Source organism: Penaeus chinensis, chromosome 29 (genome assembly GCF_019202785.1).
Source record: "Penaeus chinensis breed Huanghai No. 1 chromosome 29, ASM1920278v2, whole genome shotgun sequence".
NCBI lineage: Eukaryota > Metazoa > Arthropoda > Malacostraca > Decapoda > Penaeidae > Penaeus > Penaeus chinensis.
Window position 1 is genome coordinate 1,542,980 of NC_061847.1, and position 21,803 is coordinate 1,564,782.

Below are 21,803 nucleotides of genomic sequence, written 5' to 3' on the forward strand. Positions count from 1 at the left end.
ACAATATTACATTTTAGTAATTTTACATTTTGTTTTTGATAAGTAAAAATATCATGATTTCAATTTTTATTTTCTTTCATATCATATATATTCCCTAGTTTCTGCTGTTTAATCATTTTGCAGCTTCTACCACAGTTGGCGAGCCCTTAGCATCACTGAAGCAGCACTGATGTCCTGGTATTTCGGTGGACAAGAGTAATGAACTGTTAGAGGTAAGCAGGTATCAGTCATTAAAAACTGCATCATTTTAAGCTTTAATTAGAAAGTTTTGTTATCCCTTTGCTCTCTTTTTAGTATTTAGTATTTTCATAGCTGGCACACAGTAGTCTGATTTGTTTCAACCTCCTTAAAGAGGCTTACCTTAACAGTGCAGGTTTGTGTTGAAGGAAACTGTTCCTGGGTTACTGGATCACTTTAAGTTAGGTAGCCTTTGGTATATGTACACAAATGAGAAAGCTACCAAATATCTGGGAGGAGCAAGGGCATAAGCACCAGGTACATCTGTATGAACATTTGATAATGACACTGCGCATAGATATGAGTTTGTGAGTGTCAAATATCAATATCAGTAATAATGAAAATCACAATGATGTTTGAAATGATTTTAGATTTTTCTTTAATTCAGGTGTTTAATCAGAGAGCAGAGAGAAAATCCTCTATAGTCATGTAATCTAAATGTGGATCCAAAGGACTTTTTTATGGACCAAGAGTTACTTTACAAACAGATTCAACACTGGAATTCAATGAGGGAAGTTGAGGAAGTGCTTTGCATGCTAGGAGCTTAGAGCTCTAGCACCAGTTTATTTAGCACCATTACGAGGCCATATGGCAGAAGAAAGAATCAAGTTCCATGAAAAAGGTTACTTACTTGGAGTTCAATGAAAACCTGCACTGTTAAGGTAAGCCTCTTTGAGGAGGTTGAAACAAATCAAACTACTGTGTACCAGCTATGAAAATACTAAATATTAAAAAGAGAGCAAAGACATTAGTAGTTATTGTCAACAATTTCTTACATGACAAGGGTTTAAGGGTTGACGTCATCCCTTAACTCCTTTGAGAAGGTATCCAGTCCTAGAGGAACCTTTTCAGACTAGATATGGACTTGATGGGACCATTTCCCCTTACAGAAGCAGGAAATATACATAGTGTTGATTATGGATTTCTTCACCAGACTTGTGGTAATGGAAGCACTCCAAGAAAAAAAACAGAGAGGTAGCAGCTAAACCTATTTATCCAGTAGTCCTGCAATATGGAGTCTCTAAGACATAACAGACCAAGGAAGGGAATTCAGGAATAGGTTTCTAGGGCAGCAGGTAGACAGTGTAGGGCTCTAATAAAGAAATTTTAGGATACCTGTGAAAGATATTAGAAAGAAAGGGATACTAAATTATCACCCAGATTGGAAGGACACATTGAGTTACCATGGAGGTAAAACCCTGTCTATCAGCTGAGACTTACCATATCCAGAGATGGGACCAGGAGAGGAGTCAATCATCCCTGAAGACAATCCAGAGGAAAAAGACAGGGAAATAGAGAAGGCCTACCTTGTGACTTATATCAGACCAGTTGGTGCAAGTAATGGAAGCTAAAACATCAAGAGAAGAGGATGAGGGACCAGATGTATGTGTAGAGCATGATTTTGATAATGAGTCTTCTTCAGGAATTGCCAATGATCTTTGTTATATGAGATTGGTTAACAAAAGCATTACTGATTTCCACAATGATTTTGCAAATAATACTTGTGGTGAGAGCAGAATGAATGAGGGAACTATTGAAACTCATGTTAGTCCTGAGCATGAGGGTAAGGAATCTATGCATGAGGGACTATACTTGGACTAATTATATATAGGCATGATCACACATGACAACGTCACATACACCAACACCTATTTTTTAAATTTTGCTGGAGGATGTGGTTGTTACCAACATGGAATTAAGTTTTATGCTTCTTGTAGATATTGAACCATGATGGAAGGGGTGTGCATGCTGATACTAGAGGCCTGCCTGTGGATGGTTTGTCAGGCATAGCACATTACACCTCTTCAGCCAGGTGTAGCCCTGATTTAAAGACAGAAGATCCTCACTGAAAATATCCACTGGAGAGTTGCGCAATATCAGGATCTATGGCTAATTACCAAGACTCTGGAATGGTCCAACATGTTGCTAGATGTGATATCTACTGTTGTCAAGGGAGAGGAAAACATTTCGGCTCAAGGAGAAGCATGAGGTAGCAAGACTTGACTCATGTAAGGAAACTCTCGCTCAATATTAATAGGCAGATCGGGGAGGTTGAATGGAAAAAGAAAATTTGGAAGCCATTCTCTAGTCACTAGATAGGGAAATTCAGCAGTCCTGTGAGGTTTTATTGTTGATGGGTCACATGTCGCCTCAGCTGTTAACAGATGGAGTACTGAACAAGGTTCTACAAGCATTTGTTAACACTTTGGGAGGATCTTTTGGAGATGTAATTAATGATTTCATCAAAATGGAATTAGATGTTGCTCTGAGTTAATCTTCACTGTTACACTCCATATTCCCCAACCAGTCAAGTGGGAGTTAACCGAGGTCATATCAACTCTGTGACAAAAAAATGAGGGATTAATTGTGTCAAAGGATTTACCTAATCACATAGCTTAAACTGACTCTTGAGTTATAGAGTTTAGCAATATAAGGGTGCATGAGGTCAGAGGAATTTATTTTGTTGTGTGTTTCTATGTTGGAGAGACTTCCCTGGGGAAGCAAGGGTTTCCAAAAGAATTTAATACAATGGATGAAAGAGTTCACACCAGTTTCTGAGGTCTCTAATGATCTTGGTGATCTTTTGTATCCTGTTAACAAAATTGCATCAGCATTACTTAAATGTTAAAGCAGTAGCAGGCATACTGTAATGCTCTGAGGGACAGGGTATTTATATCTACCAAGAGACTGCACACTAGTTATTGGTAAGGGAATAACAGATTACAGCCAACAGGAGAGTAAATCCAGGCACATGTAAAAGTGTGTGGTAACAAAACTCTAGGCCTATTCACAATGTTATTTCCTCTTTTTATGCATAAGTTGTTTTAGCTTTTTTGCCTTTTTCCAATGTCCATGTTGGCATTTTATTTTCATTATCCAGATGTTAATAGACTGTTTTCTTTGCACATAATCCATATTTCTCTAGGTAATTTACAAAAAAAAAAAAAAAAAATCTTACTTCTTACTACTTCCCCCCCCCCTTTTTTTTTCTTTCTTTCTTTCTTTTTTTCCTAATTTTCAATTTTCAATGGGAATAATGCAAAATCACCAAATTAATCTAATCAACCTTCCAAGAGGTTTGTGCACTTGTGCCGAGTCTTAGCATTCACCCTGGCTATCAGCAGAAAAGCTCACCTGGCCTGCAGCCAGATTTTCCCATGATGGCATGTTTATGTCACCCACCCCTCAAGCCAGATTTTTCAATGACATGATGGTCATGTCGTCTGGACAATCAAGCAGATTCATCCTTGGCATATTTGATCATTTTCATTAAAACAGTAGCAAAGAGAGTGTGTGTGTGCGCGTGCGTGTGTGCGTGCGTGCGTGCGCGCGTGTGTGTGTGTGTGTGTGTGTGTGTGTGTGTGTGTGTGTGTGTGTGTGTGTGTGTGTGTGTGTGTGTGTGTAAAATATATATGTATATAAAATATATTTGTAAATAAAATATATTTGTAAATAAAAGATATATGTATATAATATTATATATTTATATATTAAACACATACACACATTTATTCAAGTCAAGGCAATTTAGGAGATAAAGTAAAAAAAAGAATCTTATAAATTTTTATATTGATTACAGAGTTTTGAGCTTTGGGTACCAAAGGTACATTGGTTGTAAGAAAATAACTGTATACAATAATTGTTCCTAATAGTTGTTCCTAATAGAGAAAAATACAGGGTGGCCTTAGAATTGTTCTTGTAGTGTTCAGCATCATTCAATCTGAATTGATAAAAAAAATATAAATTATTGCAAACCCATTTGCTAGAAATAAGAAAAACATGTTGGACTGACAGTATTTAACACCAAATTATTATCAATGTAAAATATTAAATTAAATGCTTACCTCTTTTTGATGTTGCTTTGTAGCATTCTGCATACTCCTTTTCTGAAAATATTAAGAAAAAAAAAATTGTAACTCATATTTCTACATAAATACAGTTTATTATGATTCAAATTTAAGTTCAGTTGAAAAAACTTTATTCCATGAGTTACATTGGTTACAGGATATAGTAATATGTGATAAGAAGAGAAGGGGAAAAGGGGAAGGGAGGAAAAAAAGAGAACAGAAGAGAGACAGAAGAGGAGAGAGAGGAACGAAGTCAAAGTCAAAGTCAAAACACTTTATTCCATTAATTACAATGGTTTTTCTTTTTACACAGATTGTGGCATCATACAGTAATGCAGAATAAGTAGAAACAATATCAAATACATTGGTGGGCTAGATATAAAATTAGATTAGATAGAATATGATGGTCATATCATTAGAAATAGTTACATGGTTTGGCTTTGCATGTAAATGCCTTATGTCATTGACAATATAAGAGATACTCCTTTAATTTCTTTTTGAAAGTAATCAGGTTGGAGATGTTTCTAATGTTTTGCGGTAGGTTGTTCCAGATCTTGGGTCCTCGGATTTGCATTTGCCTTGACCCTGTTTCCGTGTATGATCTTTTGACGTGCAGAGAGTTAATCTGCCTGGTTTGGAAGCCTGTTTTGTTACCAATTGTTTGTAGAGGCATTAACCAATGAGGATAATCGCCCTTTTTTGAATATGTGAATGAGTATACATGTATCAAATTGACATTTTTGAGGAACTTTTAACCATTTAAATATTTTCAAGTGGGGGGTTATGTGGTCATGTTTATTTATGTTACCTATTGCCACTCTTGCGGCAAAGTTTTGTAGTTTTTGTGCTTTTTGTATGTGAGTATGTTGGTTGAGCCCCATATGTTGGATCAGTAGTTTTAATGCTTAGTGTAAGTGTTTGTACAACAATTATTCTTGTCTCAGCGGGGATTTTGTTTTTTATGTGATTTAGGTATATCAGTGTGCCCATCACTTTTTTGTGAATGTTGTCTATGTGTGTTTTGAAAGTCATGTATCTGTCTATGTGTACTCCTAGATTTTTCACAGAAATGCTTGGTTTGATATGATGGCCTTCAAATTCTATGATTGTGTTTATGGGGATTTTGGCTATGTTTTGCCGACTGCCTATAAAGATGCATTGGGTTTTATCGGGATTTAGTTTGAGGCCGTTGTTGTCAAAATACATCTTTGCTTCTGTAAGAGTCTGTTGCGTATTTTTTATTAATTCATATAAATTGCTTACAGGGTGTCAGGGTTCGTTTTAAGGAATCAGAGGAAACATACATAAGGTTTTAATGCTATAGGGCGCTAATTACACTACAAACACAGGATATGTACAAACAGACAGGAGAAGGATCCAGTGGAGCAGGCGAGGTCACATGGCAGAAAGAAGTACACACGTCAAAGTCACGGGACAACTACTGAATTTCTGACAGATGCTCCTTTTGTGCCCCGCCGATGTTGAGGCCGATACCCTCGTTCCCCAACACGGCGAACGAGCCAATCGCGAGAGGCCTAAGCCCGCCACCCAGAGTGAGGTAAACACTGCCGACGGTCCAGAGTAATCTCGCAGTTGTGACATATCTCCCTTCTCTCTTCAAAATAATCTTCCAAGAAATGAAGATTATTTTGCGATAACCACAACTGCGAGATGTCTACACCGAGGCTCCGAGGTCCGTCAGCCACACTCTTCCGGCGATCGCGATTCTGACTGGCTGCACCATCGCTCCTCCAGCTTTCCCTCTACTCCCGGCAGCTCCTCCGGATTTTCCTCGGACGGCAGCTCCTCCAGGGTATCCTCGGACAGCAGCTCTTCCAGGGTATCCTCGGACGGCATTCCTGTGCGAGATTTCTACACCGAGGATACCCTGGAGGAGCTGCCGTCCGAGCTGCCGGGAGTAGAGGGAAAGCTGGAGGAGCGATGGTGCAGCCAGTCTGACAGACGTCAGAATCTTTATAGGCTGTCGGCAAAACATAGCCAAAATCCCTATAAACACAATCATAGAATTTGAAGGCCATCATATCTAACCAAGCATTTCTGTGAAAAATCTAGGAGTACACATAGACAGATACATGACTTTCAAAACACACATAGACAACATTCACAAAAAAGTGATGGGCACACTGATATACCTAAATCACATAAAAAACAAAATCCCCGCTGAGACAAGAATAATTGTACAAACACTTACACTAAGCATTATAAACTACTGATCCAACATATGGGGCTCAACCAACATACTCACATACAAAAAGCACAAAAACTACAAAACTGCCGCAAGAGTGGCAATAGGTAACATAAATAAACATGACCACATAACCCCCCCCCACTTGAAAAAATTTAAATGGTTAAAAGTTCCTTAAAAATGTCAATTTGATACATGTATACTCATTCACATATTCAAAAAAGGGCGATTATCCTCATTGGTTAAAAGGAGCACCTGTCAGAAATTCAGTAGTTGTCCCGTGACTTTGACTCCAGGGTATCCTCGGACGGCAGCTCCTCCAGGGTATCCTCGGACGGCAGCTCCTCCAGGGTATCCTCGGACGGCAGCTCCTCCAGGGTATCCTCGGACGGCAGCTCCTCCGACAAGTTCTCGGCAGGCAGCTCCTCCGGTGTGTCCTCGGGGGCAGCTCCTCCAGGGTGCCTTTGCACAGATGCTCCTCTGGCACGTCCTGGACAGGTAGCTCCTCCACGCCAACTGGTCGTTCGGGTGCGCATCCTGCACCCACCAGTTGCTCCTCCGGTGCGTCTTCTGCAGGCAGCTCCTCCGGTGCGTCTTCTGCAGGCAGCTCCTCCGGTGCGTCTTCTGCAGGCAGCTCCTCCGGTTCGTTCTCGGCAGGCAGCTTCTCCGGCAGACCGGTACCCACCAGATTCTTGGGCGGGTATCCCAAGCTAGCTGGTCATTCAGGTGCACATCCTGCACCCACCAGCTTTACCTCCGGCGCGTTCCTGGCAGGCAGCTCCTCCGGCGCGTCCTGGACAGGCTGCTCCTCCCGCATGTCCTCGGTAGACAGCTCCTCCGGCATGTCCTCGGCAGGCAGCTCCTCCGGCATGTCCTCGGCAGGCAGCTCCTCCGGCATGTCCTTGGCAGGCAGCTCCTCCGGCATGTCCTCGGCAGGCAGCTCCTCCGGTGGACCGATACCCTTGGGCGGGCATCCCAAGCCAACTGGTCGTTCGGGTGCACATCCCGCACCCACCAGTTGCACAAGCGGACATGCAAGGGCGGTCAGCTCCTCTGACTTCCGTGCCGCTGCAGTCGCTTCCTCTGGCGTGTAATTCGCCGTCGGCCGAGGCTTCCTCGACCATGCCTGCTTCTTCTGACGGCTGTTCCCCGGGAGTCTCACTCGCTTTCACCTGTCTTGCCGGCAGGTTTCCTGCTGCGACGGTTCCTTGGGCAGATGGATCGTGACCATATGCGACTCCGTGGTCAGTCGCTCTGCTGGCCAGCGTTCTACTCCCGGGAGTTTTGCTTGAGTAGCCCGGACGACGTGCTCCCTTGCACAAGGAGGGTCAGAGCAAGGCCAGAATAGAGGATCCATGTTCCTCCACAGCGCTTGCTCTGCTTTCCGGCGTCTTTCCTCCTTGCGGTTCCTGCGACGCTGCTCCTCCCACAGCTGCCTCTGCTCCTCCCGTGTCCGGTAGTAGAGAGCCAGCTGCTCGCGTCTGATCCTCTCCTGCTCCTGAATATAGTGTAAGAAGGCCATGCCTTTAAGGCCCAGAAAGGGAGAAAGAGGAAGGGAATGAGAAAGACCAAAGAAGAGAGGAGTAGGAAGGGAGGATAAAGAGAAAAATATATTTATTTTACCTCTTCATTCTTGATTTTCTCGTCTTGCTTTCTGAAATGTTAAAGAGAAATGGGTATTATTATTTCAAAGCCATTTGCTAAAAATAAAAGACAAACATGTTGGACTGACAGTATTGAATAGCAAATTATTATCAATATTACATCTTATTTGCCATGAACAATATTCACATCATAGTGATGATGAAATGCTTACCTCTTTTTCGTCATTCTTTACTAGAGCATACATTCTCTTCACCTGAAAATAATAAGAAAAAAATTTGTAATTCATATTTCTACATAAATACAGTTTATTAAGATTCAAATTCAAGTTCAACTGAAAACATTTTATTCCATGAGTTTGGTTACAGGGTATAGTAATATGGGATAAGAAGAGAAGGGGAAAAAGAGGAAGGGAAGCATAAAAAAAAGAGGTAGGGAGGCATAAGAACAGAGGAAGGAAGGCATAAGAGAGCGGGAGGAGGAGGTAGAGGGGAGGGAAAGAGAAAGGAGGAAGAGAGGCATGAGAGAGCGGGAGAGAGCAGAAGGGATGGGGAGAGAAAAAGAACAGAGGAGAAGCATCATGAGAGATAGGGAGAAAGAGGAAGAGAGGCATGAGAGAGAGAGCGAAAGAAGAAAAAGGGAGAGAAAAAGAACAGGAAGAGAGGCTTGAGAGAGGATGAGGAGGAAGAGGGGGGATAAAGAGAACAGAGGAAGAGAGGCATGTAAAAGAGGGAGAAAAAGGAAGGGGGGTGAGAAAACAAGATATTTCATATATCTTACCACCTCGCGAAGAGAGACTTTTTCTCTCTCCTCCTTCTTCGCGTTTTGGCGGTTGCCGCCATTTCTGCGATTATTATTGTGTTCAGCTTCCATTTCTGCAAAGGATAAAGTAATTTAAAAAATTACATCATGAATTATATCCCTCTGCTTCAGTCACTCTCACACACATTTATAGATATAGAATATATATATATTTATTTATTTTATATATACATGTCTTATATATATAATATTTATATATATATATATTATATTTATATATATTATGATGGTGTGTGTGTGTGTGTGTCTGTCTGTCTGTCTGTCTGTGTGTCTGTGTTACTCTCCTCTCTCTGTTACTCTCTCTTTCTCTTTCTCTTTCTCATACACACATACATATTCTCTCACTCACTGTGTGTGTGGATTTATTATTAATAATATAGATTTTTTTGACATGTAAAGATCTCCAATTTGTTATATAAAGAATTACTCTTCAGATGTGTAGATTCTGACTTGGTTCTATGAGCATTTTGGTGTCTTTCAGCCTGAATGTTACCTGACTCCAGTTTCCTGTTTCCAGTCTCCTGAGAGTTCCTGTTCCCTATGTCTCCATAGGAGTGATTACTATTACTGGACTTGACAGCAGGTAATACTGATCAGGTTATCCATAGGATAACCTGAAATATATATATATATACAAAAAAATATATATTTTGGTCTGATAATAAAGTAGTCTTAGGATGCATTTCAGATGACGTCAAAAGGTTTCATGTTTTTGTTGCAAATAGGGTTCAGTATATTAGAGCTAGGACTGACCCCATTCAGTGGAATTGTTGGCCATTTTTATATATAGGGATGACTTTTGCTAGTTTAAATATATCTGGGAATATGCCTGTGGTAAGTGAAAGATAGAAAATTAGGCTAGTATAGGTGCTATTATATGTATAACCTTTTTTATCAGTATGGAATTTTGTCAGGATCTGCTGCGCCCTTCTTGAGCATTTAAGACCATTAACAGATATGTAGATGCCTCTCAGAGAGTCCTAAAGTTGATGTATATCTCCCTTGTTAGGTCCATGATAGACTAAGCAAGCCCAATTCTCAGTATGTTGCCACTGAGTGCCCTCAAGCCCCTTGAAGTTTTACAGAATGAGGCCATGAGAGTTATACTTGGATGCCCAGTGACTGCTAAAGTTCTCGTCATGAGGAAAGAATTAGATCTCCACTCTATTCACAGTTGTCTCACTCAAGTAAACACTATACTTGGCATCAGATTCCTGCAGCTTCTACCCAGACCATGACTCTCCAATATCTTATCAAACGAGATGAATTATAGACTTAGGAATGCCCGGCCTCAAAAAAAACTACCCAAAAAACACATCCTATTGATCAAATAGTACTGTTCACAGATTAGCACTTGTTGATTATATTAATTTTATTATAGATTGGTCTTGTGTATGACATAAGTGATATAAAAGGTTTTTTATCAGCCAGATGATATTTTAATAGTGATAGTAGCACAGCCCTTCAGGCATGTAACATTAATGTATGACTGATGGCCCTCTACACAAATGGAAACACAGCCAGTTTGGATAGATGCTTTGGTGTCTTACCCTGGCTTTATGCAGGGCATGTACACTGTTCTGTAAAAAAATGTTATAAAATCAAATCAAATCTCTCCCTCTCTCTGTGTGTGTAAAGACAATAGATAAACTTTTATTACAGTGGGCATGGCATTGTAGTCCTGCCACCCATGCTAATTGGGTTAATGAGACTACTACCTCTGAAATAATTACAATAGTGTATAAGTTCAAAAATGGCAGAGCAGGTCCTGACAAAATTCTGTTGATAAAAAAGATTATACATATAATAGCACCTATACTAGCCTCTATTTTCTATCTTTCACTTACCACAGGCATATTCCCAGACATATGATATACAATGTCATAAAGTTTTGTCTTCCTTAGAAAAGTGATTACTCTACTTTTTTTTCATCATCTGATAATATGGTTATTAATGTAAATTCTTTATTTTTTATTCTAATGTAATTTTTTAGTGTTTGTCTATTGATATTGTAGGTTGGGCATATTGTTAGGATGTGGTCTATTGTGAGGATGGTGGTACAGTGAGGGCATCGTGGAGGAAAGGTTTTCCTATACAGGGAGTGAGGTGGGTAATTTTGGTGGCATTGGCCCTGAGACGGGCCAAGACCACCTCCTCCCTTCTTACTTTCCTGTGGGATGGATCCCACAGTTCTATTTGTGGTTTGACTTTGTTAGTCAGCTGCAGGTTGGTCCCCTCACTTTGCCACAGTAGATGTATTTTTGCTTTTATAAGAAAGACAAAACACCTGAGATCTGTACGAACTATGGTAGTGTCCAGATTGCCAGTTGACCCGGCCAATTTGTTAGCCTGTTCATCGCCATGGATACCAGAGTAGCCTGGTACCCATATTAGCTTGATTGATTTGTTGGTACCATGTAACTTATTACCCAGCAGTTCATTTTTAGTGGTTTCTAAGGATTTAATAGCTTTAAGTGAACTTAATGAATCTGAAAAAATGACTATTCTATCGTGGGTCGTCGATAGTGCAAAATCAATGGCTTTATCAATGGCAAAAAGTTCAGCAAGAAAAATCGATGTATGATTCGGCAGTCTAAACTTTAGTTCACATTCAGTTGACCATACACCCGCACCCACACACTCATCTGTCTTGGAGCCGTCGGTATATATATAAAAAATAATGAGATGTTTAATAAGGATCTCTCTGAACCTCTGGCGTACCTCCACCTTCGGCGCCATGGCCTTGGCTGATGGAAGCAAGGCTTTCATGATAGAAAAATTGGAGGTTTCCCATGGCGCTATGTTTGAATTAACCAGGGTAGAGATGGTAGAGAGATCTATACCAACTTTCTCGACGGGGTCGTGGAGTCTCGTGGCAAAGGGCCTAGTGCCTCCATTGCCATTAGGGTGGCTTGGGTCTTGAACCACCCTTGCGGCATAGGTCAGTGCCAACTGGCCACGTCTGAGTCAGAGGGGAGGTACTCCTGACTCCACCTCAAGACGCTCGATCCGAGTACATTTCAGGGCTCCAAGATACACACGCAAACAAGCATTCTGCACAGCATCCAATCCTTTCAAATTTGTTTTCGATGCCGAGCCATACACGATTGACCTAATCAGGGCTTTATATACCATTAGCAAAGACTGTCTATCAGTTCCCCATTTATTACCAGAAATGCACTTTAATAAATTTAGTGCTCTTTGACATTCATTCTTTAATTGACTAATGTGGTCTTTCCAATTGAGTCTACTATCAAAAAGTAGACCAAGAAATCTTGCAGAATTTTGAATAGGTATTGGGTGGTTGTCTAGAATTAGCCTGATGTTCAGCTTCCTCCTGTGTGAAAAAATTATCCCCAATGGAGGCCCCAGTTATGAATCATATCCAGTGCCAGTTGGATGCGATTTGCCGAAAATTCTGCATTATTGCTGGAATGCCATAATGCATAATCATCAGCGTACAGTGAGTATTTAAGATTCCGAAGAGGAGCTGGTAAGATGTCATTTATCATGCATAAAAATAATGTTGACGACAAGACACTTCCTTCTGGGACCCCATTTGCCTGGACAAAAATGTCCGAAAAGGTGACATTGTCAGTAAACAATTTGACAGCAGAAGTTCTGTCAGAAATAAAATTTTGAATAAATTAAGTCAAGTTTCCAAGTAATCCAAAAGTATTAAGTTTTCTGAGTAGGCCATATCACCATTTCATGTCATAGGCTTTTTCTATATCTAAAAATACTGAAATCAAATAATTTTTTTGGCATTTGCCTCTTGAATATGACCAGCTTTACTAGTTGATTGAGAGTTTGATGTCCCTTTCGGAAGCCACTCTGCTTGTCAACTAGCAAATTACTGGAATTTAAAAAATGCAGTAGCCTACTGTTAACAATTCATTCCATGACCTTGCATAAGCAACTTGTCAACGCAATTGGGCTGAAGGAGATGGCAGATCTGGGATTACCCCCTCCTTTCAATATGGGAATGATGTGGGCGAAGGGCCATGAGTTTGGAAAAGTGTGGCTTTTCCAAATTTCATTGTACACTTCTAGCAACTTAATCATGTCATCATGATTAAGATGCTTTATCATCTCATATCGAATCTCATCAGGGCCTGGGGATGTTCCTCTACAGGCTTCTAGGGCTCGGACAAGCTCATTCATTGTAAGATCTTTATTGTAATCAAAGTCATCTCCTTTGGCAAAGTGAATAGGTTGCAGCTCAGCCGCTTCCTTGATGAGCAGGAATGCGGGATGGTAGTTGGCTGAGCACATAGCACATGTAAAAAATACATTTTTCCCACCAATTCAAATCAGATAAGATCACAAGGTCTACTAATTGACTCCTTTGTGGCAAAGCACTAGCAGAGCCATCTATGTCCTTTCCTCCCTTCTTTTCCCTTCCTCTCCCTCCTCTCCTTACCTCCCTCCCTCCCTTCCCTCCCTCCTTCCCTCTCTCTCTCTCTCAACTCTCCGATCCTTTCGTCTTTCTGCCCAGACTTTCCCTCCCTGGCTAATACCTTCCTCCTGTAATTGCTCTTCTATTTTCCCTGGCTCTCCCAACATCCAACCTTCTATCTTGCTCACACATTTTCTTGCACATATCTTTAGTCACTCCTCCAGTACCCATGTCTATACAGACAGCTCCAAATCCACCTCGGTTACTGGTTTTGTTGTAGTCTTTCTCTTCCTCACTCTCTCCCTCCTTACCTCCCTCACTCCCTCGACACTCTCTCTCTCTCTTTTTCTTTCTCTTTCTCTTTCTCTTCCTCCCCACCCGTGGCCGAGCTCTAGAGCGCTTCCTATCCACAGCTGATCTTATTATTCTAGATACAGATCGCCCCACACACTTTGATACACGCACGCAGTCTTTTTCATGCATTGACCTCTCTCTATGCTCCCCTTCTCTTCATTTAGATTTCCACTGGTCAGTTCTAGACCACTTTCCCTATAGCGACCACTTTCCAGTTCTCCTTTCTCCAACTTCATATGTACCACTTCCCAACTCCCCACGCTGGTGCTTTGATAGAGCTGACTGGCATACTTTCACTTCACTCTCTACTATTCATACCCCTCCATCATCCCTCTCATCCGTATCAGAAATGATACAATTTTTCATAACTACAGTCCTAAGAGCTGCCCATACAGCTATCCCTCGAACCTCAAGACCCTATACCTCCAAATGTGTTCCATGGTGGAATTCTGATTGCACTAAAGCACTCCGTGTAAAACGTGCAGCCTGGAACAGTTACCGCTACAAACGAGGTACCCCTCATCAACTATCAGCTCTTATCTCCTTTAAAAGAGCATCTGCCTGTTTTCGTCATACAATCCGAAATAGTAAAACCAATAGCTGGCGAAATTATGTTTCCTCAATTACATCTTCTACATCTATCTCAAATGTTTGGCGCCGGATCCATAAACTATCAGGCAAACATCCCCCCCATCCAGCCCCCGTCCTCCATATTCGAGATACCCTCATCTCTGATCCTCCCGAAGTCGCTAATGAACTGGGTGACTATTTCAGCCAGGTCAGTAGTGGCACTCACCTTTCTCCACACTTCTCTTCTATTAAAACCATCAGGGAACGTACCCCCATTATCTTCACCCTATCCTCTGCTGAGTCCTATAATGCTCCCTTTTCTTCCTCTGAACTCAATGCTGCCCTAAAATCGTGCCGCAACACTCATGAAGGCCCTGACGGTATTCACTACCGTATGCTCCGACAACTCCCATCTTCCTCATTATCCTTCCTATTAACAATTTACAACCACATATGGACATCAGGAAATTTTCCTTCTCATTGGCGAGAAGCTCTTATCCTTCCTTTCTTAAAACCCAATAAATCGGGTACCCTCCCTCAAGACTACCGCCCCATCGCACTAACTAGCTGCTTATGCAAACTACTAGAGCAAATGGTTAACTTCTGCTTAATGTGGTATCTTGAATCCCACAATCTTATCTCACCTTCCCAGTTTGGTTTTCGCCGTGCCCGAAGCACAGCTGACCCCCTTGCTCATTTTGAGACATATATTACATCCGCATTTGCACGCCATCTCTCTCTCTCTCTCTTCCTCCCTCCCTCCTTCCCTCCTTCCCTTCCTCCCTCTTTCTCCTCCCTCCCTCTTTCTCCTCCCCTCTCTCTCTCAGTGTAATAATCAGAAAAATACCCGGTATAGAATGGCAGGGTGATAATGTGTTGGAAGCGTGCCAGGGTGATGGTTTGTCACCCTGTCACCTCTCCACCACAGAATCACCATTATATAATTACCTTTTACTGGTTTGCTGGAGCTCGGAGTCGCGCTGTCTCTCGCGCAGGGCAGCTAGTTGAGGAGTGGGCTCAACCCGCGCCTTGGTGGGAGGGAGGGGAAAGGGGGCGAAGGTGGGAGGGAAGGGGAGGAAGGAGGGGGCAAAGGTGGGCGAGAGGGGGAGGGAGGAGGGGGCGACGGTGGGATGGAAGGGGGCGGGACGGGGAAGGGGGCAACGGTGGGATGGAAGGGAGGGGAAGGGGGCGGGAGGGGGAAGGGGGCAACGGTGGGATGGAAGGGAGGGGAAGGGGGCGAAGGTGGGAGGGAGGGGGAGGAAGGAGGGGGCGAAGGTGGGAGGGAGGGGGAGGAAGGAGGGGGCGAAGGTGGGCGTGAGGGGGAGGGAGGAGGGGGCGACGGTGGGATGGAAGGGAGGGGAAGGGGGCGACGGTGGGATGGAAGGCAGAGGGGGCGACGGTGGATGTGTGGGTATGGTGATTCGCTCATGCACTATATCCCTCATTAATTCACTCTTAATCATTCTTTTACTCATACACTCATTCTTCCTCTTATCCATTCACTCACTTTCCCTCACTCATACACTCTCTCTTCCCCTTATTCATTCACTCACTATTCCTCTTACGCATTTACTCATCCTCCTTATTCATTAATTCATCCCCTATTCCATGATTCCTCCATCCCTTCTCAAGATGACTCATTTAGTGGTAGAAAGAAATAACCAGGGATTGTGTCAGCGTCTGTCGGCAGGTGACAAAGGTCTCACAAACACGGACCTGAAAATTGTCTAGCATGCAAAATGAAGCCAGAGCAGGAGCAACATTAGTCCATGGGAACGAGAGGAAAGGTAACTTAGCCAAGGGTGAAGGGAGGGGAAGGGGAAGGGGAAGGGGAAGGGGAGAGGAAGAGGTTGAAGGAAAGGGGAAGGGGTGAGGGGAGGGGGAGGTTGAAGGAAGAGGAAGGAAAGGGGAAGGGGAAGGGGAGAGGAGGAGGTTGAAGAAAAGGGGAAGGGGTGAGGGGAGGGGGAGGTTGAAGGAAGAGGAAGGAAAGGGGAAGGGGAGAGGAGGAGGTTGAAGAAAAGGGGAAGGGGTGAGGGGAGGGGGAGGTTGAAGGAAGGGGAAGGGGAGGTTGAAAGAAGGGGAAGGGAAGAGGGGGGGAGGTTGAAGGAAGGAGAGAGGGGAGGGGGAGGTTGAAGGAAGGAGAGAGGGGAGGGGGAGGTTGAAGGAAGGGGGAAGGGGTGAGGGAAGGGGAAGGTTAAAGGAAGGGTAAGGGGAGAGGGGAGGGGGAGGTTGAAGGAAGGGGAAGGGGAGAGGGGGGGAGGTTGAAGGAAGGAGAGAGGGGAGGTTGAAGGAAGGGGAAGGGGAGAGGGGAGGGGAAGGGCAAGGGGTGGAGGGAGGGGGAGGTTGAAGGAAGGGGAAGGGGAGAGGGGAGAGACTGAAGGAGGAAGAGGGGCGGGGAGGTTGAAAGGAGAATGGGGAGTTGGAGTTTGAAGGAGCAGAAGAAGAGGTGACGAGGAGTGGGTGGAAGAGGGGAAGAGGGAGATTGAAATGACCGAACCAGTATTATACATCGCCTAACATCGTGGAATCTTATCTGGTTACCATGGCAACTCCCGCGCTCGCTCTGTCGGTGTGCCCCCCCCCCCTCCCCTCCCCCTCCCGCGCAGCAGATTGCATCCCCTGCTCTGCAACGCGTTAGGATAAGGGCAAGATGGTCCAGAGAAATGACCAAACGGCAATTTAGTCATTTAGGAGAAGAAGAAATGGCAGTGGGCGGGTCACATGTGTCGGTGACAGGACGAAAGGTGCGCGTAGATAGAAACAGACTGGGATGGCGTGACATGATGAAATAACAATGGAAAACAATATATATATATACAATAATTATAATAATAATAATGATAATAATAATAAATGTACACGTGCATATATATATATATACATATATATAATACATTCGTCTAGTGGGCGACGAGGAGATAGCGTGTGTGTGTGTGTGCGTGTGCGTGTGCGTGTGTGTGTGCGTGTGCGTGTGCGTGTGTGTGTGCGCGCCTTAGTGGGCGACGAGGAAGAAGACGAGAGCCGGCGCAGGTGAGTGAAGCCTCCGTGTGGCCTAATTGACTTATTTATCCTCGTTCTTTCCTGAAGGGCCAGAGGTTTAGATACAATTGAATTTGTTATTTAACGTTTAGATTGATTGATTTATCAATTTCAGATTGATTGATTTATTCAATTCATTCGTGTTCCTTCCAAATGCGCCAATGGTTTAGATGGATTTGCTTACTAAGTTTATATTTTTTATATTTCTTAATGATGTGTTCTTTAGGTTTAATTCATTCATTTTTTTTTTTTTTTTTTTTTTTTTTTTTTTTTTTTTTTTTTTTTTTAGACTCCTTCCTATATTCCTACTTTTTATCTCAATATTTAATGATCCTCTTTGGAGGGAATGAAAAAACCCATCACAACCGGATGTATAGTGAGAAAAAATACGTGACGAGATGTACAGTATTAACAGAATATTGTTAATGTTTTTTTCCAGTAGTATAATGTTTGCCATTTTATCTCGCTTCCGGATCGTTTATTACCTTGTTTTCTTGTTTTTTCTTTCGTAATAGTAATTGTCAAGTTTTGGCAGCATATATGTGCGTGTTTGCGTATCAGTCTTTCCAACAATAACTTTGCAATGCCATTAGTAGTGGTAGTAATAGTAATAGTAATAGTAATAGTAGCTTACTATGTGGTTACTCCCGATGTAAAAGCAGATTTAGAATTCCTATTTTGTCCCTCTAGAGGTCACCCTCCGCCACGAAGCGCAGGGGTCGCCCTGAGCTCACTCTATCTCTCGCCCGCTTACGCTCCTACGTTTTGTCTTCTGCCTCCCTCCCCCCCTACGAAGGGCAGCCCCTTGAGAGATGAAGGGCGGCGGAGGCTGCATCTTCCAACGTCATCTAGGGCGCCTCTGCTGCTCTCTCCGCGGGCGAGGAGGCAGCGGGCGACGGAAGCGGGAGGGCGTGGCGGCGCGGCCCAGCTGACGGCGTCGGTGCCTCGCGTGCAGTGGCCTTGCTCTGCCTTTGGCTCAGCCGCAGTAAGCAGGGCGTCGTGTGTTTTTTTTTTTTTTTTCTTTCTCTCTTCTTTTTTTTAACCTTTGCTGAGAGAAAACATGACAGACCACCGAAAATAGAAAATTAATGAATTTATAAAAGGAGAAACTCATACTTTGTGATCTGTTGTTTCTCTCTTATCAATTTCATCGGAACTCTACATAATGAACATTTGACATAATACTTGGTACTGAACATTTTATGAACTATTTTTCAACATGCACTTTTACAAAAAAAAAAAAAAAAAAAAAAAAAATTCTCATTGAACTCTTTGCTCTTCATTGTTATGAATATTGATAAAGTATTTTAATGATTATAGAAACTGAATTATTCTCCTGCGGAATAACACGATCTCGGCAATGAAAAACGATTTTCCTCATTTCCGCTGGTCCTCCTCAAGGCCTCCGTGGGCATAGAGATCTAGGGCATTCTCGCGCAGAAGCAGGAGTCTTCGTTCTTGTGGGAAGCCAAGAGCAGCCTTCCAACCCAAGGTCAGATTGGCTGACCTGAGGGCCTGCGATTGCGCTCTGTTTACTTTCTTTGTTTTGCGGCTGTCTTGTTGTTTTTTTTTTTTTTTTTTTTTTTTTTTTTTTTCTTCATCCTTTCCTCTACTGCCCCCCGAATCCTCTCCAAAAGCGTCCTCTTAGTTCTTCAGGCCTCTTTTCATCATAATCCGGAATCCGTTGCGCTCCTCACCATTATCCGGAGTCAGACGCAAGGCCAGTGGAGTGTCAACGCGCCAAGCGGCCGACGGTGCGAGCGAAAGCATGCTCTCTCTCCGGAGGCCGAGTTGGTGCCGGAGTCTGTCCAGAAGTCGCAAGGTCTTGCTCGAGGTCGACCTAATCCCGCCGTTTCGCATCGGGAAAGGTCCGAGAGACATCCAAGAACGAAGATATCGATCGGTTTCGCCTCGAGAAGTTTGGTCGCCTGAAGCAACTTCCCCCTCCCCCTCTTTCCCTCTCCTCCCCTAGCAGACCCCTTTACTCCCCTTCCCCCAACCCCCCCTCTCCTCCTCCTTCCACTAAACTCTGCCCCTCCCCCCTCCCCCTCCACTTCCCCCCCCCTCCACTTCCCCCTCCCCCTCCACTTCCCCCCTTCCCTTCCACCTCCCCCCCCAGCCCCCACCGCCTCCTCTTTCCCTTGTCTCTCCACCTCCTATTCCCTTCTTCCTCTCTCTCCTCCCTCTCTCTCCTCTACCCCTCCTTCCTCTCTCTCCTCCTCCCTCCTCCTTCCTTTCTCTCTTCCTCCCCTCTCTTCTTTCCTCTCTCTCTCCTCTCTCTCTCCTCTCTCTCTCCTCTCTCTCTCCTCTCTCTCCTCCTTCCTCTCTCTCTTCTCTCTCCTCCCTTCCCTTCCTTCCTCCCTTCCCCCACCCACCACCGCGGCGATGTCACCCTCTCCCCCTCTCTTCCCCTTATAATATTCCTTCCTCTCTCCTCCCTCCTCCTTCCTCTCTCTATTCTCGCTCCTCCTCCACCCCCCCAACCTTCATCTCTCTTTTCTACTCTCTTCCCTCCTCTCTCTCCTGTCTATCTTCCTCCGTCCTGTCCTCCTCTCTCTCCTCCTCCCTTCGCCTTCCTTCCGTCCCTTCCTTCCTCTTTATCGTCCTCCCTTCCCCTCCTTTTTCTCTCTCCTCGTTCCTCTATCTCTTCTCCCTCCTCCTTCCTCTCTCTATTATCTCTCCCCTCCTTCCTCTCTCCTCCTCCTTTCACCTTCCTCCCTTCCCCTCCTTCCTCTCCCTCCTCATTCCTCCTGCTTCCCTTTTCATCTTTGTGTATACGTTTCTGTGTTTGTGTTTCTGTCTACCTAAATATTAGAGAGTAGGTCGGCCCCCTCTTCAGCTCGCGCGGGCGACAGATACGTCCAGACCGGGGAAAGGCCGGGGACTGCGTTTCCTGGACACGGCGGTCTGTTAGCACCGGCCCCTCCCATCAAGCAGAACTTTGGACGGAAAATATCTATCCCAAGGGACACTTTGCCTGGAACATTTACGTCTGAAATAAGACGCATTCGGCGGCCCAGAGAGAGGGTGTCATTTAGAGCAAGTGACGTCATGTTCGGAGGTAACATAACTTCACCTCGATTCTCCCGAAGTTCTATGTGATTACGTTCCGTTGAGTCTGTTAGTAAGGACGTTTCAGCGCCGGTGTCTAACAACCCCAAAGGAGCACAGGATGACCCATGCATTCCAATTCTTTTCATAGGTCTGCCTCGTCCTCTTTTCCTAGATGCTCTCCCTAGGTTTCATTTGCGTTCTCAGCTTGACTGTTTTCTACGTGTCCGCCCTCGAAACCTGCCTCGAAAAGCCTGCCGTGGTGTGTGTGGGCATTCCCGACCACGAGGCCCAACAAACCCGTCCTTCGGATCGGAACCGTCTATTCGATGGAAAAGACAGCGCGATGCACCTTTGTTGTGACTCCTGTGAGGTAGGAAGTCTCATGATCTTTCCTCCCAGCCTGCTTCCTGCTCCTTCAACCTCTGCCTGCTCCTGCAACATATTCCCCGAGCCTGCAACCTGCACTTGTAGCCCGCGTTCCTCTCCCTCTCTCCCCTTCCCTCCCTTTCGCATCCTCCCCCCTTCTCCTTCTCTCTCCCTCTCTCTCCATCTCCCTCTCTCTCCTTCCCTCCCTCTCGCATCCTCCCCCTTCTCCCTCTCTCTCCTTCCCTCCCTCTCGCATCCTCCCCCTTCTCCCTCTCTCTCCTTCCCTCCCTCTCGCATCCTCCCCCTTCTCCCTCTCTCTCCTTCCCTCCCTCTCGCATCCTCCCCCCGTCTCTAAAATGTTAATGATCTCGCTCTACGTAACTTTCCATCAAAAGCCATTTCTTCGGTGACACGGAAGAGCAAGCTTTGACTTGGGAACATCAAAGATCCCAATGACTCCCAATACTGCCACTCGCTTGCCTTCGCGAATGTAAACAATCCAACAGGATGAGGAATATTGATCTATTTCTTTTTTTCACTTGCCGGAAATTTCCCTTTGAGTCTGATTCGAGTGATTTTCATGGCTTTATGGAACTCAAAACATGTACAAGAAAATAAGCTTTGCCAGAACTGTGTCCGAATCCTCTGCCGGTCTCCATGGCTGATAAATAACTGGGAATGTTGATTTTATAGAAGGCTGTTTGCATAATTGAGTGATAACCTCCGTCTATACCTTTTTTCTTCAATTATTACTCCCAAATTCATATCTACCAACAAAAATACACCTTACACTTGATTCTTCAGGCCAACGTGGGCAGATCGAAACTAAGCAATGAATCCCGAAGTCCCAGACCACACGCTCGACACGCAAGCCGCAGATCGCACACGTATCGCTGCGGGAGATTTTAATGCGATCGTCGGAAAGCAGAGGCGAGCGAGATGCTGCTGGAGATTTGAGAACGAGAATAAGAAGTGATCGCGGCGATATATTCACTGTATAAAAAGTAAAGAAAAGAAACGAAAACAAAAAAAGGTGTGTGTGTGTGTGTGTGTGTGTGTTTGTTTGTGGGTGGGTGTGGGTGTGATTATATCTACAAAGTAATTACAGTTGAATACATACGTCTATATGTATTTACATACATCCATGATTTTATTCCAATACGTAAGAAAAATATAAGAAAAGACTAATAATTCTGTCCCCCCCCCCCCCCCCCCCGCCCTATGTACTTCTCTAGCGCCTCTTTTTCTTTTTCGCCTTTTTCAATCTATTGCTGTCCCTTAATTATATTCCTTTTGTTAATGAGGA

The 21,803-nt window shown here is 44.0% G+C and overlaps 1 protein-coding gene and 1 long non-coding RNA gene across 3 annotated transcripts in view; one reads left to right on the top strand and one right to left on the bottom strand.

The window, feature by feature from the left end:
* Nucleotides 1–21,803, top strand: part of LOC125040578 — a 53,038-nt gene continuing 31,235 nt past the window's right edge. Inside the window, exons 1-2 of one of the 2 annotated variants that reach the window (XM_047635197.1) lie at nt 1–212; nt 9,197–9,298. The gene's annotated coding sequence lies outside the window, so the exon portion shown is untranslated. Of the gene's footprint in view, nt 213–9,196; nt 9,299–17,396; nt 18,063–21,803 lie in introns of those variants that run through there. The other variant, XM_047635198.1, reaches the window with a different exon arrangement.
* LOC125040579 lies at nt 3,791–15,079 on the bottom strand. Its single transcript, XR_007116198.1, has 6 exons — nt 14,987–15,079; nt 8,674–8,768; nt 8,108–8,149; nt 7,915–7,945; nt 4,083–4,124; nt 3,791–3,958 (listed from the first exon to the last, which is right to left on the bottom strand). It is a non-coding gene; the product is annotated as an uncharacterized LOC125040579 (long non-coding RNA).